Consider the following 20676-nt stretch of genomic DNA (forward strand, 5'->3'; position numbering starts at 1 on the left):
GTTGAGACCTGAGTCAACTCCTCGTGCTTACCGTGGGGAGCGAGTGACCGAGCAAGCACCGTGTTATGCAGTGATGCGCACTGTGTCGCCAGTGCTCACTCACAGCCCGGTGCGCTCGTTGCAAGCTCCTCACCGTTGCCGTGCTAGAGTTGGCCATCAGCCAGGAAGAAGTGCGCCGGCTCAACGCATCTGGTCTCCAGTGCGTCTCTTCGGTCCAGGTTATCCTGCGCCTGCTCTACGCATGGTACCCCCCTTTCACCAGCACAGCCAAGTTCGTCCTGTGCCGGCGCTCCGCCCTTGCTGGGCTACAGTGACCATCCAGCCAGGACGGGGTGTGCCAGCCCTGAGCTCCAGACCTCCGGTGCGCCTCCACGGCCCAGTGTGCCCTATGCCTGCTCTGCGCACCCAGTCTCCTGTGCGTCTCCCCAGTCTGGTGAGACCGGTTCCAGCTCCCCGTAGGAAGCCTCCAGTGATGATCAATGGTCCGAAGCCTCCATTGATAATCCATGGCACGAAGCCTCCAGTGATGATCCATGGCCCGGAGCCTGTAGGGATGATCCATGGCATGAAGCCTCCAGTGATGATCCATGGCCCGGAGCCTGTAGGGATGATCCATGGCACTAAGCCTCCAGTGATAATCCATGGCCTGGAGCCTCCAGTGATGATCCATGGCACAAAGCCTCCATTGATGATCCATGGCGCGGAACCAGTAGTGATAATCCATGGCACGGAGCCTGCAGCGAAGGTCCCTTGTCCGGAACCTACAGAGACGCTCCCCAGTCTGAAGCCTCCAGCAACGCTCCCCAGTCTGGAGCCTCCACCAACGCTCCTCAGCCCGGAGCCTCCAGCGACGGTCCGCAGCCCGGAGTCTTCAGCGACGATCCGCAGCCCGGAGTTTTCAACGACGGTCCGCAGCCCGGAATCTTCAGCGACGGACCGCAGCCCTGAGTCTTCAGCGACGGTCCACAGCCCGGAGTCTTCAGCGGCGGCCCGCAGCCCGGAGTCATCAGCGGCGGTCGGCAGTTCAGAGCCTCCGGCGCTGATCCACGGTCTGGTTCCTCCAGGGACACAGAAGCGGGGGGATCAGCGGGCGGTGTGGGGGCTATGCCCCGAACCAGAGCCGCCACCATGAGTAGAAGCCCACCCGGACCCTCCCCTATAGGTTCAGGTTTGCGGCCGGGAGTCAACACCTTTGGGGGGGGTACTGTCACGCCCTGACCTGAGAGAGTCGTTTTTCTCTGTTTGGTTAGGTCAGGGTGTGACATGGGGTGGGCATTCTATGTGTTGTATGTCTATGTTGTTTTTGTATTTCTTTGTTGGGCTGAGTATGGTTCCTAATCAGAGGCAGCTGTCTATCGTTGTCTCTGATTAGGAATCATAGTTAGGCAGCCCGTTCCCCACCTGTGTTTGTGGGTTATTGTTACTTCGGTGTGTGTTCGGCACAGTGCGTTACGTTCTTACTGCGTACCTTGTTTATCCTCTATGGGCAAGGCGGGACGAATTCGTTCCACGTACGTAACAGCCACATGAATTCAGTGGCGCGATTTTTGAATCGTTTGAAATACTATTACTTCAATTTCTCAAACATATGACTATTTTACAGCTATTTAAAGACAAGACTCTCCTTAATCTAACCACACTGTCCGATTTCAAAAAGGCTTTACAACGAAAGCAAAACATTAGATTATGTCAGGAGAGTGCCCAGCCAGAAATAATCAGACACCCATTTTTCAAGCTAGCATATAATGTCACAAAAACCCAAACCACAGCTAAATGCAGCACTAACCTTTTATGATCTTCATCAGATGACACACCTAGGACATTATGTTATACAATACATGCATGTCTGTTCAATCAAGTTCATATTTATATCAAAAAACAGCTTTTTACATTAGCATGTGACATTCAGAAAAAGCATACCCCCGCAAACTTCCGGGGAATTTACTAACAGTTTGCTAAATTACTCACGATAAACGTTCACAAAAAGCATAACAATTATTTTAAGAATTATAGATACATTACTCCTCTATGCACTCGATATGTCCGATTTTAAAATAGCTTTTCGGATGAAGCACATTTTGCAATATTCTAAGTACATAGCCCAGCCATCACGGCTAGCTATTTAGACACCCGGCAAGATTAGCCTTCACCAAAATCCTATTTCCTATAAGAAAAATGTTCTTACCTTTCCTGTTCTTCATCAGAATGCACTCCCAGGACTTCTACTTCAATAACAAATGTAGGTTTGGTCCCAAATAATCCATCGTTATATCCAAATATCCTCTGTTTTGTTCGTGCGTTCTAGACACTATACAAATGGTAAATAACGGTCGTGCGCATGGCGCATGGCGTGACAAAAAATGTCTAAATATTCCATTACCGTACTTCGAAGCATGTCAACCGCTGTTTAAAACCAATTTTTATGCCATTTATCTCGTAGAAAAGCGATAATATTCCGACCGGGAATCTGCAATAAGCTAAACAGCCGAATGAAATTTCTCTACGGGGGCGAATCGTGCACGCGCCTCATTCAATGGTCCTCTGATCGGCCACTTGGATAAGGCGATAATCTGTTTCAGCCAGAGGCTGCCTCGTCATCGTTCAGGTTTTTCCCGGGTTCTGAGAGCCTATTGGAGCCCTGGGAATTGTCACGTTACAGCTAAGATCCTTACTCTTCAATAAACAGATGCAAGACGCACGACTCCTTGTCAGACAGGCCACTTCCTGCATGAAACCTTGTCAGGTTTTTGCCTGCCATAGGAGTTCTGTTATACTCACAGACACCATTCAAACAGTTTTAGAAACTTTAGGGTGTTTTCTATCCAAACCTGAACAATAATATGCATATTCTAGCTTCTGAGTTGGTGTAGGAGGCAGTTAAAAATGGGCACATATTTTTTCCAAAATTATCAATACTGCCCCCTAGCCCAAACAGGTTATTGTTTTGGTTTCGGTTTCCCTAAATAAAGATGTGGAATTACTGGCATGCTGCGCCTTGGCTCCTTTATGAGAGGGAATTTGAGGATTCAGAACGTGACAATATTAGAATATTTAGGCAAGTTAGCTGGCTAACTCACTGAACCTGTTTTGTAGTATACCCCCATCTGGGCTATGTTCGGTAATAGGCAAGAAACAGAGGAAAACATTTTGAAACTGAGTTAACAATGAGATAGTAGAAAGTACTACTTGAGCTTGATCAATACATGTTAAATTGCATTTTCTGTTTCAACACAGTTTCAGTTTTCATGCTAATGTTCCTGATACTACGTTCTTAGAAAAAAAGGTTCTAAAAGGGTTCTTCGGCTGTCCCCATAGGATAGCCATTTGTGGTTCCAGGTAAAACTATTTTTGGTTCAAGGTATAACAATTGTGGAAAGGGTTCTACATGGAACCCAAAACGGTTCTTCAAATCAAATCAAATAACATTTTATTGGTCACATACATGTGTTTAGCAGATATTATTGCGGGTGTAGCGAAATGCTTGTGCTTCTACTGTAGCTCCGACAGTGCAGTAATATCTAACCAGTAATATCTAACAAATCAAATCAAATCAAATGTATTTATATAGCCCTTCGTACATCAGCTGATATCTCAAAGTGCTGTACAAAAACCCAGCCTAAAACCCCAAACAGCAAGCAATGCATGTGAAAGAAGCACGGTGGCTAGGAAAAACTCCCTAGGAAAAACTCCCTAGAAAGGCCAAAAACCTAGGAAGAAACCTAGAGAGGAACCAGGCTATGAGGGGTGGCCAGTCCTCTTCTGGCTGTGCCGGGTGGATATTATAACAGAACATGGTCAAGATGTTAAAATGTTCATAAATGACCAGCATGGTCAAATAATAATAATCATAGTAGTTGTCGAGGGTGCAACAAGCACGTCCGGTGAACAGGTCAGGGTTCCATAGCCGCAGGCAGAACAGTTGAAACTGGAGCAGCAGCACGGCCAGGTGGACTGGGGACAGCAAGGAGTCATCATGCCAGGTAGTCCTGAGGCATGGTCCTAGGGCTCAGGTCCTCCGAGAGAAAGAAAGAAATAGAGAAAGAGAGAATTAGAGAGAGCATATTTAAATTCACACAGGACACCGGAAAAGACAAGAGAAATACTCCAGATGTAACAGACTGACCCTAGCCCCCCGACACATAAGCTACTGCAGCATAAATACTGGAAGCTGAGACAGGAGGGGTCAGGAGACACTGTGGCCCCATCCAATGAAACCCCCGGACAGGGCCAAACAGGCAGGATATAACCCCACCCACTTTGCCAAAGCAAACATATACCCTGTACACACATTCCTAGTAAAGGAATGGAATTAAGAATGTAAAAATATATGGACGAGTAATGTCAGAGCGACATACAATAAGATACAGTAGAATAGTATAGGATACATATGAGATGGGTAATGCAAGATATGTAGGAATTACTAAAGTGACTAGTGTTCCATTTATTAAAGTGGCCAGTGATTTCAAGTCTATGTATATAGGCAGCAGGCTATATGTGCTAGTGATGGCTATTTAACTTCTTGGGGCTATGTGGGACGCTAGCGTGCCACCCGTGGTGCACCCTATCAACAGCAGGTGCATTTCAAGAGCGGCAAATTTGAAACCAAATAAATGTCAAAATTCAAATTTTTCAAACATACAACTATCTTACACCCTTTGAAAGATAAACATCTCCTTAATCTAACCACGTTGTCCGATTTCAAAAAGGTTTTACGGCGAAAGCATAAAGTTAGATTATGTTAGGAGAGTACATTGACAATAGCTGTGTGTAATGTTTTGTCAATTCAAAGACAGGGTCACCAAAACCATAAAACCAGCTAAAATGATGCACTAACCTTTTACAATCTCCATCAGATGACACTCCTAGGACATTATGTTAGACAATGCATGCATTTTTAGTTCTATCAAGTTCATATTTATATCCAAAAACAGCGTTTTACTATGGCATTGATGTTGAGGAAATCGTTTCCCTCCAATAACCGGCAGTCAAGTCAGCACCACAAATTAAATAATTAAAATTAGAAAACATTGGTAAAATATTATATTGTCATTTAAAGAATTATAGATTTACATCTCTTGAACGCAATCAACTTGCCAGATTTAAAAATAACCTTACTGGGAAATCACACTTTGCAATAATCTGAGCACTGCGCCCAGAAAAATATGCTTTGCTATAAAGACAAACGGCCATGTTGGAGAGATCTAAAATCGAAAATACTATGTAAATAATCCATTACCTTTGATTCTCTTCATCAGATGTCACTTCCAGGTATCCCAGGTCCATAACGAATGTAGTTTTGTTCAAAAAAGCTCATCATTTATATCCAAAAAGCTCCGTGTTGTTAGCACATGATCTAAGCCAGCCGGACTTCTCGTCATGAACGAGGGGAAAAAATATATTTACGTTCGTTCAAACATGTCAAACGTTGTATAGCATAAATCATTAGTGCCTTTTTTAACCAGAACATGAATAATATTCAAGGTGGACGAATGCATTCTCTTTTATAACGTATTGGAACGAGGGTACCCAACATGAACTCGCGCGCCAGAGTCTAATCGGCCATCACCGTTCCATGGCTCTTGTTCGGTCAGATCTCACAGTAAAAGACTCAAAACACTTTGTAAAGGCTGGTGACATCTAGTGGAAGCAATAGGAAGTGCCAAAACATTAATCAACCCCTGTGTGTTTCAATGGCATAGGCTTAAAGGTAATTCAACACATCAGGTATCCACTTCCTGTCAGAAAATGTCTCAGGGTTTTGCCTGCCAAATGAGTTCTGTTATACTCACAGACACCATTCAAACAGTTTTAGAAACTTTAGGGTGTTTTCTATCCATATATAATAAGTATATGCATATTCTAGTTACTGGGTAGGATTAGTAACCAGATTAAATCGGGTACGTTTTTTTATCCAGCCGTGAAAATACTGCCCCCTAGCCCCAACAGGTTAACAGTCTGATGGCCTAGGATAGAAGCTGTTTTTCAGTCTCTTGGTCCCAGCTTTGATGCACCTGTGCTGATTTCGCCTTCTGGATGATAGTGGGGTGAATAGGCAGTGGCTCAGGTGGTTGTTGTTCTTGATGATCTTTTTGGCCTTCCTGTGACATCGGGTGCTGTAGGTGTCCTAGAGGGCAGGTAGTTTGTCCCTGGTGATGCGTTGGGCAGAGCGCACCACCCTCTGGAAAGCCATGCAGTTGCAGGCGGTGCAGTTGCCAGACCAAACAGTGATACAGCCTGACAGGATGCTCTTGATTGTGCGTCTGTAAAAGTTTGTGAGGGTTTTAGGTGACAAGACAAATTTCTTCAGCCTCCTGAGGTTGAAGAGGCACTGTTGCGCCTTCTTCACCATACTATCTGTGTGAGTGGACCATTTCAGTTTGTCAGTGATGTGTATGCCGAGGAACTTGAAGCTTTCCACCTGCTCCACTGTGGTCCCGTCGATGGTGATGGGGGGTGCTCTCTCTTCTGTTTCCTGTAGTCCACGATCATCTCCTTTGTTTTGTTGACTTTGAATGAGTGGTTATTTTCCTGGCACCACACTCCCAGAGCCCTCACCTCTTCCCTTTAGGTTGTCATGTCATTGTTGGTAATCAGGCCTACTACTGTTGTGTCATCTGCAAACTTGATGATTGAGTTGGAGGCATGCTTGGCCACGCTGTCATGGGTGAACAGGGAGAACAGGAGGGGACTGAGCACACACCCTTGTGGGGCCCTAGTGTTGAGGATCAGCGAAGTGGAAGTGTTGTTTCCTACCTTCACCACCTGGGGGTGGCCCGTCAGGAAGTCCAGGACCCAGTTGCACAGGGCGGGGTTCAGTCCCAGGGCCTCAAGCTTAATGAGCTTGGAGAGTACAGTCGAGGCCAAAAGTTTTGAGAATGACACAAATATTAATTTCCACAGTTGGCTGCTTCAGTGTCTTTAGATATTGTTGTCAGATTACTATGGAATACTGAAGTATAATTACAAGCATTTCATAAGTGTCAAAGGCTTTTTTTGACAGTTACATGAAGTTGAGGCAAAGAGTCAATATTTGCAGTGTTGACCATTCTTTTTCATGACCTCTGCAATCCGCCCTGGCATGTTGTCAATTAACTTCTGGGCCACATCGTGACAGATGGAAGCCCATTCTTGCATAATCAATGCTTGGAGTTTGTCAGAATTTGTGGGTTTTTGTTTGTCCACCCGCCTCTTGAGGATTGACCACAAGTTCTCAATGGGATTAAGGTCTGGGGAGTGTCCTGGCCATGGACCCAAAATATTTATGTTTTGTTCCCCGAGCCACTTAGTTATCAGTTTTGCCTTATGACAAGGTGCTCCATCATGCTGGAAAAGGCATTGCTCATCACCAAACTGTTCCTGGATGGTTGGGAGAAGTTGCTCTCGGAGGATGTGTAAGTACCATTCTTTATTCATGGCTGTGTTCTTAGGTAAAATTGTGAGTGAGCCCACTCCCTTGGCTAAGAAGCAACCCCACACATGAATAGTCTCAGGATGCTTTACTGTTGGCATGGCACAGGACTGATGGTAGCGCTCACCTTGTCTTCTCCGGACAAGCTTTTTTCCGGATGCCCCAAACAATCGGAAAGGGGACTCGTCAGAGAAAATGACTTTACCCCAGTCCTCAGCAGTCCAATCCCTGTACTTTTTGCAGAATATCAGTCTGTCCCTGATGTTTTTCCTGGAGAGAAGTGGCTTCTTTGCTGCCCTTCTTGACACCAGGCCATCCTGCAAAAGTCTTTGCCTCACTGTGTGTGCAGATGCACTCACACCTGCCTGCTGCCATTCCTGAGCAAGCTCTGTACTGGTGGTTCCCCGATCCCGCAGCTGAATCAACTTTAGGAGACGATCATGGCGCTTGCTGGACTTTCTTGGGCACCCTGAAGCCTTCTTCACAACAATTGAACGGCTCTCCTTGAAGTTCTTGGTGATCTGATATAAATGATTGATTTAGGTGCAATCTTACTGCCAGCAATATCCTTGCCTGTGAAGCCCTTTTTGTGCAAAGCAATGATGACAGCACGTGTTTCCTTGCAGTTAACCATGGTTGACAGAGGAAGAACAATGATTCCAAGCACCACCCTCCTTTTGAAGCTTCCAGTCTGTTATTCGAACTCAATCAGCATGACAGAGTGATCTCCAGCCTTGTCCTCGTCAACACTCACACCTGTGTTAACGAGAGAATCACTGACATGATGTCAGCTGGTCCTTTTGTGGCAGGGCTGAAATGCAGTGGAAATGTTTTGGGGGGATTCAGTTCATTTGCATGGCAAAGAGGGACTTTGCAATTCATTGCAAATTGCCATCATACAAACTGAGGCAGCAGACTTTGTGAAAATGTATATTTGTGTCATTCTCAAAACTTTTGGCCACAACTGTACCATGGTGTTGAATGCTCAACTATAGTCAATGAACAGCATTCTTACATATGTATTCCTCTTGTCTAGATGGGGCAGTGTGCAGTATGATGGTGATTGCATCGTCTGTGGACCTATTGGGGTGGTAAGGAAATTGAAGTGGGTCTTGGGTGACAGGTAAGGTGGAGGTGATATGGTCCTTGACTAGTCTCTCAAAGCACTTCATGATGACAAAAGTGAGTGCTACAGGGCAATAGTAATTTAGTTCAGTTAACTTTGCTTTCTTGGGTACAGGCACAAGGGTGGCCATCTTGAAGCATGTGGGGACAGCAGACTGGGATAGGGAGAGATTTATTACGTCCGTAAATACACCATCCAGCTGGTCTGCGCATGCTCTGAGGACGAGGCTAGGGATGCCGTCTGGGCCAGCAGCCTTGCGAGGGTTAACATGCTTAAACGTCTTACTCACTTTGTCCACTGAGAAGGAGAGCCCACAGTCCTTAGTAGCGGGCTGCGTCGGTGGCATTGTGTTAACCTCAAAAAGGGTAAAGAAGTTGTTTAGCTTGTCTGGAAGCAAGACTTCGGTGCCCGCAACGTGGCTGGTTTTCCTTTTGTAGTCCATGATTGTCTGTAGACCCTGCCACAAACGTCTCGTGTCTGAGCCGTTGAATTGCGACTCCACTTCACTTTGTCTCTATACTGACATTTTGCCTGTTTGATTGCCTTGCAAAGGGAATAACTACACTTTTTTTATTCCGCCATATTCCCAGTCACCTACTTGGAACCAAGAGGGTTCTAACCTGGAACCAGCAAGGCTTCTTCAAAGGGTTTTCCTTTGGGGACAGATCAAAATCCTTTTAGGTTCTAGATAGCATATTTTTATCTAAGAGTGTACTCTGCTGAATACTACCCTGACCTATCCTACAAAAGTTTAATGTAAATGCTTCACAAAACCTGCAATTGTTGGCAACTGTTAGCAGTAGCACTAATGAAAAAATGCACATTTGTTTGATCCCCACCAATACAAATATGCCAAACCAAATCATTCCTTTTCTGTTCTCTTTCATGTTTCAGTTGAATATGCTGTCAAGTTCAAATAGAGTGATGTAATCAGCCAGGTCACCAGTGACACTGTTCGACATCCATCCATGTCTGAGGACGACGGGAGATGATGTGAAAATTGGTTACTATGGGCAACAGTGATGTTACCTTCAAGTAGATTTTGGTTTGCTAGGTTGTTGGGAATGGGGATGCCAGATGAGCATAAGCATCTGCCTTTGATTCTAAAGGTTGGAAGTTTGAATCCAGTGATAGAAAGCTATTTTTTATATTTTTGTTTTAAGCCTATCCCAAATCTTAACCCTTACCTTGACCATTTGGAGTTAATGCCTAACAATAATTTTGAGGCATTGCCTGAACTAAACCCTAACCTTAAAAATTCGGAGTTATTGCCTGAACTTAAACATGGATAAATGTCTCATTCTAACATGTGAGAGCTGGTACTGTAGGATATATTAATGGATTCAAAAACATTACCCCCTCTAGGCAACATATATAGTTAATCAATTGTCTATGACTCAGATGAAATGATCTTCCATCAAATATACATCTCTATTGAATAATGTAGTTTAAAAAAACGGACTTCCATTGGAGGAACTCAAGTATAGATGCCTAATGGAACTCTAACATGTATGGACCTAAGTCAGAGAGGGGAGTTGGTGTTGGCCCTTGTAGGTAAGAGGACTTTGTATTTCTCCACATGGTATGTTATTCCATCAATCTGGCAGGCTCACCATTACCGTGGTATATTTAGACCTTATAAAGTGGCTCCCTTCCTTCTACTGAACCCTGGAGTGGCTTTCCAGTGCATGGGCAAAAGGGTCTGATTTTATGTCTTTTTTTTTAAATATAAATTATAGATTTACAAACCTATAATGATTTAAGCCCCTTCTCGCAAAAGTGGCCATGGGCAATCTGATGGGAACCCACTCACCTGCCTTCCCATTCGATTTGGAAAAAAGAGACTAAAAAGAGAGAGGCTCTCAAATAGCCTTTCCATCTTCCTCCTCCTCATAATCATCACTCATCATAATCACTGTAGCCTTTGGGTTTCTCCAAACATCATCATCCATTTGCAAGATTTTCTAACTTTACTTTGTATGGAAGTTGTGCACACGTTTATTATCCTGTCTATATCCAAGTCTAATCCATGCGTCAAACATAAAAAAATATGATTTATGAGGATATGAGGCTACGAGCCTACCACTAAGACAACATAATAAAAAATATAGAAATAATAATAATGATTATAACATTTTAATAAACGTTATGCATAAGGGGTTTTGTTTAACAGTGGGATAGCTATAGCCTTTGCAATAGGAGGTGAGGAAATATTGCTGTGTCTGCTTCAAAGATATAGTGCCTTCATAAAGTATTCATACCCCTTGACTTATTCCACATTTTGTTGTGTTACAGCCTGAATTCAAAATTGATTATATATGGTTTTCCTCACCCATCTACCCCATAATGACAAAGTGAAAACATGTTTTTAGACATTTGTGCAAATTTATTGAAAATGAAATTCAGAATAATCTAATTTACATAAGTATTCACACCCCTGAGTCAATACATGTTACAGTCTCCTTTGGCAGTGATTACAGCTGAGTTTTTGGGGATATGTTTTATTCTCTACAGGCTTCCTTCTTTTCACACTGTGAATTAGGTTAGTATTGTGGAGTAACTACAATGTTGTTGATCCATCCTCAGTTTCCTCCTATCACTGCTATTAAACTCTATAACTGTTTTAAAGTCACCATTGGCCTCATGGTGAAATCCCTGAGTGGTTTCCTTCTTCTGAGTTAGGAAGGATGCCTGTATCTTTGTAATGACTGGGTGTATTGATACACCACCCTAAAGCGTAATTAATAACTTCACCATGCTCAAAGGGATTTTTTTTTTACCCATCTACCAACAGGCGCCCTTCTTTGCAAAGCATTGGAAAACCTCCCTGGTTTTTGTGGTTGAATCTGTGTTTGAAATTCAGTGCTCAACTGAAGGACCTAACAGGATGTGCGAGGTACAGGATGGTACAGGATGTGAGGATGCGAGGTACAGGATGTGCGAGGTACTGAATGTGCGAGGTACAGAGATGAGGTAGTCATTCAAAAATCATGTTAAACACTACTAACGCACACAAAGTGAGTCCATGCAACTTATTATGTGACTTGTTAAGCACATTTTTACTCCTGAATTTATTTAGGCTTGCAATAACAAAAGGGTTGAATACATATTGACTCAAAACATTTCAGCTTTTATATTTTTTATGAATTTGTAAACATTCTAAAAACATGATTCCACTTTGACATTATGGGGTATTAGGTGTAGGCCGTTGACACAAAATCGCAATTTAATTCATTTGAAATTCAGGCTGTAAGACAACAAAAAGTGGAAAAAGTCAAGGGGTGTGAATACTTTTTGAAGGCACTGTAAATGTTCTACAAATATGACCTATTGTACAACAAACCTAGATTTGTTAAATACATATTATTATCAAAGCCGGTATTTTATTTTTGTCAAAATACAGTATTGCAATGTATAAAAGTCTATCCTTATCAACATATTTTCAGAGTTCTCCCCATATTCAATCATTGATACAGAATTACATTTGTACCAAGGTGTTACACATTTTTCTGGGCATATGAATTCCCCCTGTTGGATTCCAATAGATTCATGATACATTTCCCTCTGTCTTCTTTTCTCATTGCCATCCTCCATCCGGAGTTAGAGCGCGAACAAATGAACAAATGTACGGTCAACACTATACAGTGTAATATTTCACTAATCTGATTTGTCATTTGCATAGCTGTCGGCGAGAGTGAGTTTAGACACATCAGTCAGTCAACAGTAGGGCGATGATGGGGGATTACTGCACCATCACCAAGCTGCATCCTTTAGTGTTAAACTTGTCTAATTCCCAACCACTGCAGGCTTAGGGACATGTGTTGTGGCTACTGGCTAATGTGTCCACTCAACATTATACCCCAGAGGATGACAAACACAGTGTAAACAGATGGAGTGTTCAGAGCTGTATACTACAAAGCAGCATCAATAATTTAACCAGCTAATTTTGATAAGCAACCTGAAATAACTGTTGATTTTCTGGTTCATTAAAAAAAGCTAAACTTAGATATCTGTTTTCAATTAGACCGTGCCCATTTGAAGCTTATCTTTTTTTTTAAATACTAAGTTATATTAGAATATTTAGGCAAGTTCAGTGTTTCCCCTATATTAATTTAGCAGCGGTGGGCCGCCTCTACTAAATCGTTCGTGCCACTCCAAGATATGATTAAAAAAATATTATAATTTTCTGTAGGGAAAACATTTTCAGTGTAAACTTAAACGACTAAAACCAGCTATAAAGTATGTCCAAAAAATTATGAAGCTATATATTTTTTACTATCTTTGAGAACTAACAAGTACTAAAATAAAAACTACACAGTCAGGGAGAATCGAAAATTCCCAAAATGTTTGAGTCACTCAGATAGCATAAGAACATGGCATAAGCCACAGCAAAATGTGCAGAATTGCAGGAAACTAGCTTTAAAACTGTAAAAATGTCTTTCCGTCCATGGCAAAAGGTGTAAAATTGCAGGAAATAATTAGCTTTAAAACAGTAACAATTTGTCTCTCAGGCAAGAGGAAGGTCAAAAATGTCCAGTTGGAAACCGTGCCATTGGCCACGCCCAGTATTCCTCCCCCCCCCAAAAAAAAAATCCTAGGGGAAACACTAATGTTAGCTGGCTAATTCACTGATCCCACTGTGTAGTTTACCCCCTCTGAGCTATGTTCATTAGTAGGAAAGAAACGGAGGAAAATGTTTTGAAACTGAGTTACAAAAGGTAGAAAGTACTACTTGAGCTTGATCAGTTCATGTTAAGTTGTCTTCTCGATTTCAAAACAGTTAATATTTTCATGCTACTGTTCATGATCCTACTATGCTGAATACTACCCTGTCTATCCTACAAAACTAAAATGTAAATGCTTCACAAAACCTGGTATTATTGGCAACAGATAGCAGTAGCACTAATTTGTTTGATCCCCAAATATGAGAGTTCCTACTCCTGCCTGGACGGATCATGCAAATAAGCGACTTCCTTTATGGCTTTTGCTAATATCTGACTGAGACTGTGTGTGAATGTAAAGAAGCATGCAGAGGGAGATGGGTAGATAATGTTGAGGATATGTGACATAGTCTATTGCAGATATCACATGTTCTACATGTGAATCAAGTGGATTGTTTAGATTTGTTATGCATAGTAGTATAATGTATTGGATATAAAATTGTGTGACAGAAAAGAGAGCGAGAAAGAGAGGGGAGAGAGAAAGACAGACAATGAGATTGTCTGAGGGTAGGCCTACAGGGTCTTACGGCCAAGGGCAGTGATAGGTATGCAGGAGACCAGGTGATTTCCAATAGGTCAAGGATATATTAGATAAGCTATATACCACGTTTCAGGTAAGACCCAGATGCAGACAACATCGAAGTAACAACAGTTTATTAATAGAACAGGGGCAGGCAAAAGGCAGGTCAAGGGCAGGCAGAGGTCTGTAATCCAGATAGGTGGGGCAAAGGTAGAGGACAGCAGGCAGGGTCAGGGCAGGCAAAGGTCAGTAATCCAAAAAGGTGGGGCAAAGCTACAGGACGGCAGGCAGGCTCAGGGTCAGGGTCAGGGCAGGCAGAATGGTCAACACCGGGAAAACTAGGAAACAGGAACAATCGAGAGACAGGAGCAGAGAGAAAATCGCTGGTAGGCTTGACGAAACAAAACGACCTGGCAACAGACAAACAGAGAACACAGGTATAAATACACAGGGGATAATGGGGAAGATGGGCGACACCTGGAGGAGGGTAGAGACAATCACAAAGACTGGTGAAACAGATCAGGGTGTGACACTATATGGAATTGATTTTAAGGTCATACAAAGGATTATTTAGCTATTTGATTTTGAATTTCAAGGCCCCTTGAATATATATAAAAAAATATTGGATGACATATTAGCCCATAAAAACACATTGGATAACAGATTAACTACATGGATCAACAGTCCCCAAAAAATGTCAAAGTGCCCTGCACTAACGCTGCACACAGGTTATTGCCATAGAGTACTTTTTATGTAGTCTCCACAATACATGTGCGCCATCCCAATAAAAAAGAATCACGCTATACATTAGCAACTTTACTGGAAACCTCCTTGTACCGTAGGGCAAAGCAATGCACAAATTGAAAAAATCCAACACGTGACACACTGTGCGTAGTGTCACACAGTGCACACACCCAACCTAGTCCATCTGATAAATCGCAGCGATCCGGATTGCCTACCAATGAAATGAATGGACTTCTGCCAGAACACATTCAGTTTGGCATAACCGGTGTGCACAAGGCGTAAGTGAGCAATGTCGTGGCATTTTCTAGAGTACCTCTTTGAAGAATGCGCTGTTGACTGACCGAATGTGTCAATGATTTGTTATGCTCAGCTGTGCCTCACAAGTGCTGAGCATAACTGATCTATTATCAAAGCTTGAGTTATGAAATATAATACTTTCTTAGAAGAACAATATAGCTAATATGCTGTGAAAAATATATTAGCCTACTGCACAAACCTCATTCCTACAGAACTGTTCTTATTAGATTAATGTACATTTTTTTAAGTCATGTTTTTTTTAGATTCTTAGTGAAAGATTCTGCTTCCTTTTTGACTGCAAAATGATCTTGATTCAGAAAAGGTTTGTGACCACTGCTATATACATTGCATTCGGAAAGTATTCAAACCCCTTCCCTTTTTCCACATTTTGTTACATTACAGCCTTATTCTAAAATTGATTAAATTATATTTTTTCCTCATCAATCTACAAACAATACGCCAAAATGACAACATGAAAAAAGGTTTTTAGAAATGTTTGCAAATGTATTAAACCTCAAAACAGAAATACCTTATTTACATACTGTAAGTATTCAGACCATTTGCTATGAGACTCGAAATCCTTGTTTCCATTGATCATCCTTGAGATGTTTCTACAACTTGATTGGAGTCCACTTGTGGTAAATTAAATTCATTGGACATGATTTGGAAAGGCACACACCTGTCTATATAAAGTCCCACAGTTGACGGTGCATGTCAGAGCAAAAACCAAGCTATAAGGTTGAAAGAATTGTCGGTAGAGCTGCGAGACAGGATTGTGTCGAGGCACAGATCTGAGGAAGGGTACCAGAAAATGTCTGCAGCATTGAAGATCCCCAAGAATACAGTGGCCTCCATCATTCTTAAATGGAAGAAGTTTGGAACCACCAAGACTCTTTCTAGAGCTGGCCTCCCGGCCAAACTGAGCAATTGGGGCAGAAGGGCTTTGGTCAGAGAGGTGACCAAGAACCCAATGGTCACTCTGACAGCGCTCCAGAGTTCCTCTGTGGAGATGGGAGAACCTTCAAGAAGGACAACCATCTCTGCAGCACTCCACCAATCAGGCCTTTATGGTAGAGTGGCCAGATGGAAGTCACTCCTCAGTAAAAGGCACATGACAGCCCGCTTGGAGTTGCCAAAAGGCACCTAAAGGACTCTCAGACCATGAGAAAGATGCTCTGGTCTGATGAAAACGAGATTGAACTCTTTGGCCTGAATGCAAAAGAGTGAAGCATGGTGGTGGCAGCATCATGCTGTGGGGATGTTTTTAAGCGGCAGGGACTGGGAAACTAGTCAGGGTTGAGGGAAAGATGAACGGAGCAAAGTACAGTGAGATTGTAATGGTCGTCGTACGTAGTGGACCAAGGCGCAGCGGGTTGAGTGCTCATAGCGACTTTATTTAACACTGAACAAACAAAACAAGAAAACGATCGAACGAACAGGATTGCAGGCTAAACACACAGCTATGCAAAAACAACTTCCCACAAGGGACAGGTGAAAACAGGGCTACCTAAGTATGACTCTCAATCAGCAACAACGATGTACAGCTGTTCCTGATTGAGAGCCATACCAGGCCAACAAAGAAATACACAACATAGAAACCATAGAAATACAAAACAAGAACATTACCCAAAAACTCCGGAACACATGAAACAAACACCCCTCTTACATAAATACATATCCCATTAAACCCCGAACCACATAAAACAAATACCCCCTGCCACGTCCTGACCAAACTACAATAACAAATAACCCCTTTACTGGTCAGAACGTGACAGTACCCCCCCCCCCCCCAAAAGGTGCAGACCCCGGATGCACCTCACCCAAAAAAATAAACACAAAAATAAACCCCCCCAAACTAAAGGGAGGGAAGGGAGGGTGGCTGCCGTCACCGGTGGTTCCCGTGCTACACCCCCCCTCCCCAATCCTCCTACTGTGGAGGTTGCTCAGGCTCTGGCCTTAGTCCCCCACCTAACCTGTCCACCCCCACTGAATACCTCTGGCTGAGGCACGTCGCTGTAGACCTCGGGCTGAAGCACTTCGCTGTAGACCTTGGGCAGAAGGACGATTTTGGGAGCTCCGGACTGTAGGGCGACTCTGGGAGCTCTGGACTGTAGGGCGACTCTGGGAGCTCTGGACTGTAGGGCGACTCTGGCTGCACCGATTCCGGACTGTAGGGCGACTCACTCGGTTCCGGACTGTAGGCCGTCTCACTCGGCTCCGGACTGTAGGCCGTCTCATTCGGTTCCGGACTGTAGGCCGTCTCACTCGGTTCCGGACTGTAGGCCGTCTCACTCGGTTCCGGACTGTAGGCCGTCTCACTCGGTTCCGGACTGTAGGCCGTCTCACTCGGTTCCGGACTGTGGGCCGTCTCACTCGGTTCCGGACTGTGGGCTGTCTCTCTTGGTTCCGGACTGTGGGCTGTCTCTCTTGGTTCTGGACTGTGGGCCGTCTCTAGACGGGGCACTGTCGCCGGACACTCTGGACGGGGCACTGTCGCCGGACACTCTGGACGGGGCACTGTTTCCGGACACTCTGGACGGGGTACTGTTGCCGGAAGCTCTGGACGAGGCACTATTGCCGGAAGCTCTGGACGGGGTACTGTCGTCGGAAGCTCTGGACGGGGTACTGTCGTCGGAAGCTCTGGACGGGGACTGCGCACTGAAAGCCTGATGCGTGCGGTTGGTAGTGGAGGTACCAGACTGGAGACACGCACCCCAAGGCTAGTGCGAGGAGCAGGAACAGGACGAGTTGGACTGGGCTGACGCACTGGAGGCCTGGTGCGGGGGGCTGGTACTGGAGATGCCAGACTGGATACACGCACCCCAGGGCGAGTGCGAGGAGCAGGAACAGGATGAGTAGGACTGGGCTGACGCACTGGAGGCCTGGTGCATGGTGCTGGCTTTGGATGTGCCAGACTGGAAACACGCACCTCAGGGCTAGTGCGAGGAGCGGGAACAGGATACACTGGGCCGTGAAGGTGCACTGGCGGTCTTGAGCGCAGTACTGGCACCACCCGTACTGGCTGGATGCCTGCTTCCCCCTGGCAAATGCGGTGCGCTGACACCGCGTACACCGGCCTGTGAATGCTCGGCCTCGACGCCGTGCGCATCACCCCATAGCACGGGGCCTGACCAGTAACATGCTGCCTCCGGTAAGCATGGGGAGTTGGCTTGGGGCTTAACCCTGGCCCAGCCAAACTACCCGTGTGCCCCCCCAAATAATTTCTTGGGGCTGCCTCTCAGGCTTAAATGCCAATCATGTACCCATATAACAGTCCCGGTCTTCGCTCCACCTTCGCCATTCCTCCCTCTCTGTTTCCACCTGTCTCCATGGGAGGCGATCCCTTCCAGCCTGGATCTCCTCCCATGTGTAGGATCCTTTTCCTTCCAAGATGTCCTCCCAAGTCCAGTACTCCTTGTAGTCCACCTGCTGCTCCTTCCTCCGCTGCTTGGTCCGTTGGTGGTGGGAAGTTCTGTAATGGTCGTCGTATGTAGTGGACCAAGGCGCAGCGGGTTGAGTGCTCATAGTGACTTTATTTAACACTGAACAAACAAAACAAGAAAACGATCGAACGAACAGGATTGCAGGCTAAACACACAGCTATGCAAAAACAACTTCCCACAAGGGACAGGTGAAACAGGGCTACCTAAGTATGACTCTCAATCAGCAACAACGATGTACAGCTGTTCCTGATTGAGAGCCATATCAGGCCAACAAAGAAATACACAACATAGAAACCATAGAAATACAAAACAAGAACATTACCCAAAAACTCCGGAACACATGAAACAAACACCCCTCTTACATAAATACATATCCCTTTAAACCCCGAACCACATAAAACAAATACCCCCCTGCCACGTCCTGACCAAACTACAATAACAAATAACCCCTTTACTGGTCAGAACGTGACAGAGATTCTTGATGAAAATCTGCTCCAGAGTGCTCAGGGCCTCAGACTGGGGCCATGACAATGCAGGAGTGGCTTCGGGACAAGTCTCTGAAGGTCCTTTAATGGCCCAGCCAGAACCCAGACTTGAACCCAGTCTCACATCTCTGGAGAGACCTGAAAATAGCTGTGCAGTGACGCTCCCCATCCAACCTGACAGAGCTTGAGAGAATATGCAAAGAAGAATGGGAGAAACTCCCAAAAAATACAGGTGTGCCAAGCTTGAAGCTTCATACCCAAGAAGAATCAAGGCTGTAATCGCTGCCAAAGGTGCTTCCACAAAGTACTGAATAAAGTGTCTGAATACTTATGTAAATGTGATATTTTGTCAACTATAAAATGTATTAAAAAAACAGTTTTTGCTTTGTTATTATGGGGTATTGTGTGTAGATTGATGAGGGGAAAAAACAATTTAATCAATTTTCGAATAAGGCCATAACGTAACAAAATGTGGAAAAGGCCAAGGGGTCTGAATACTTACCGAATGCACTGTATATGCCAACCACTGGATGTACAGTATCCAGTTTTCAGGGATAAGCCTGCAGCTAATTAAAACAATCTTCTTTTGCCGTTGTAAACCGGATGTCGTAACTCCACTCAGGTGTTTTATTTTATGCTTGCTCATTTAGGTTAGAACTATAGAGATGTAGGATCTCAATTTGATCACTCTTATTTGCTGGGAATTTTCCTGCACAGCAGGAAATGTAAACTTGTAGCATATTGAAGGGATAAAAAGGCCTTTCAACTTGAAAATATGACTTGATTTTCTCTAACAAAAAATGTATCAACCCCACAAAAAAATGTCCATTACTTAGAATCCACTTAATAATTCACACTTCAACTTCATTTAATTGAAGTTATAATACTTGGTGAATGGAGTCCTGTGGAATCCTGTGTCATCATTGTTGTCGCTGAATCAGATGTTCCATGCCAGCTTCGAATTGTCCTACCCACCATTGACATATGGGCCAACAATATGGCGTCTTGTCTTGAAACACATAAGCTACAAGGGCACACTTTCTGACTGAGGGGAGCCTTTATCATGAATATATCCCTCCTGTTATCTCCCTCACTCAGAAAACAACAGGGAAGAGCTTCTGAATGGTCAATTCAGTAATATTCTCAGATTGCTATTTATTTTTTCTACAAACAGTGCAGGTAGGAACCATACATCTATGGTTGGAATTAAAGTATAGTCCTTTGAGATTCAGTAGGGACGTGGAGGGGTACGGAGGTCGTAGTTATCTACTGTACCCGATCCTCAGTGAGGAGATGAATGTGAGTTTGATGAGGTGTAGTCGTGATTCATCCTCGGCTGATTTCCCCCCCTGCTCTCAGCTCAACACTGGCTCTGTTCTGCTCGGTGACGGAGCCGAGTCGCCATGCTGAAAGATCATATGCTCATGGCTGGATTTGATTTGTTGCCCTTTACATTGTTCGAAGAGGCGTGGGACCACAGCATTCATCTGTGGATAGGGGCTGAGGAGAAATTTGAATAACTGTTGGTTTGGACTTGGAGGGAGGGAAAGCGGGAGGGAGAGAGAAAGGAAAGAGAGGATGGTGGAGAGTTTTCCAGCAAGTATAGACCTATTCCAAAGAGCATGTATTGTAGCGTGTGAACTAAACCCTTGCCCAGAGGCGACACAAACTAACTATCTCCAAAGGAAAGAAATGGTTTTGGGGATTCAGGTGGTTGGAAATATATGGAATTTATGGTTTGGAGATTGAAACCAAATTATTTCAATGACCTTTAATTGTGTTTAATTAGGCTATGCAATCATTAAAGGTCAAATGTCCAACTTTTTAAATCATTGTCTTCAAATGTGCACAGAAGCACAGGCACATAAAGAAGCACCAATCACATTTCATTATCTTGACCCGAACAAATTTGTTGCAAATTAAAACAAAAAC

Source organism: Salmo salar, chromosome 14 (assembly GCF_965601325.2).
Source record: "Salmo salar chromosome 14, fSalSal1, whole genome shotgun sequence".
NCBI lineage: Eukaryota > Metazoa > Chordata > Actinopteri > Salmoniformes > Salmonidae > Salmo > Salmo salar.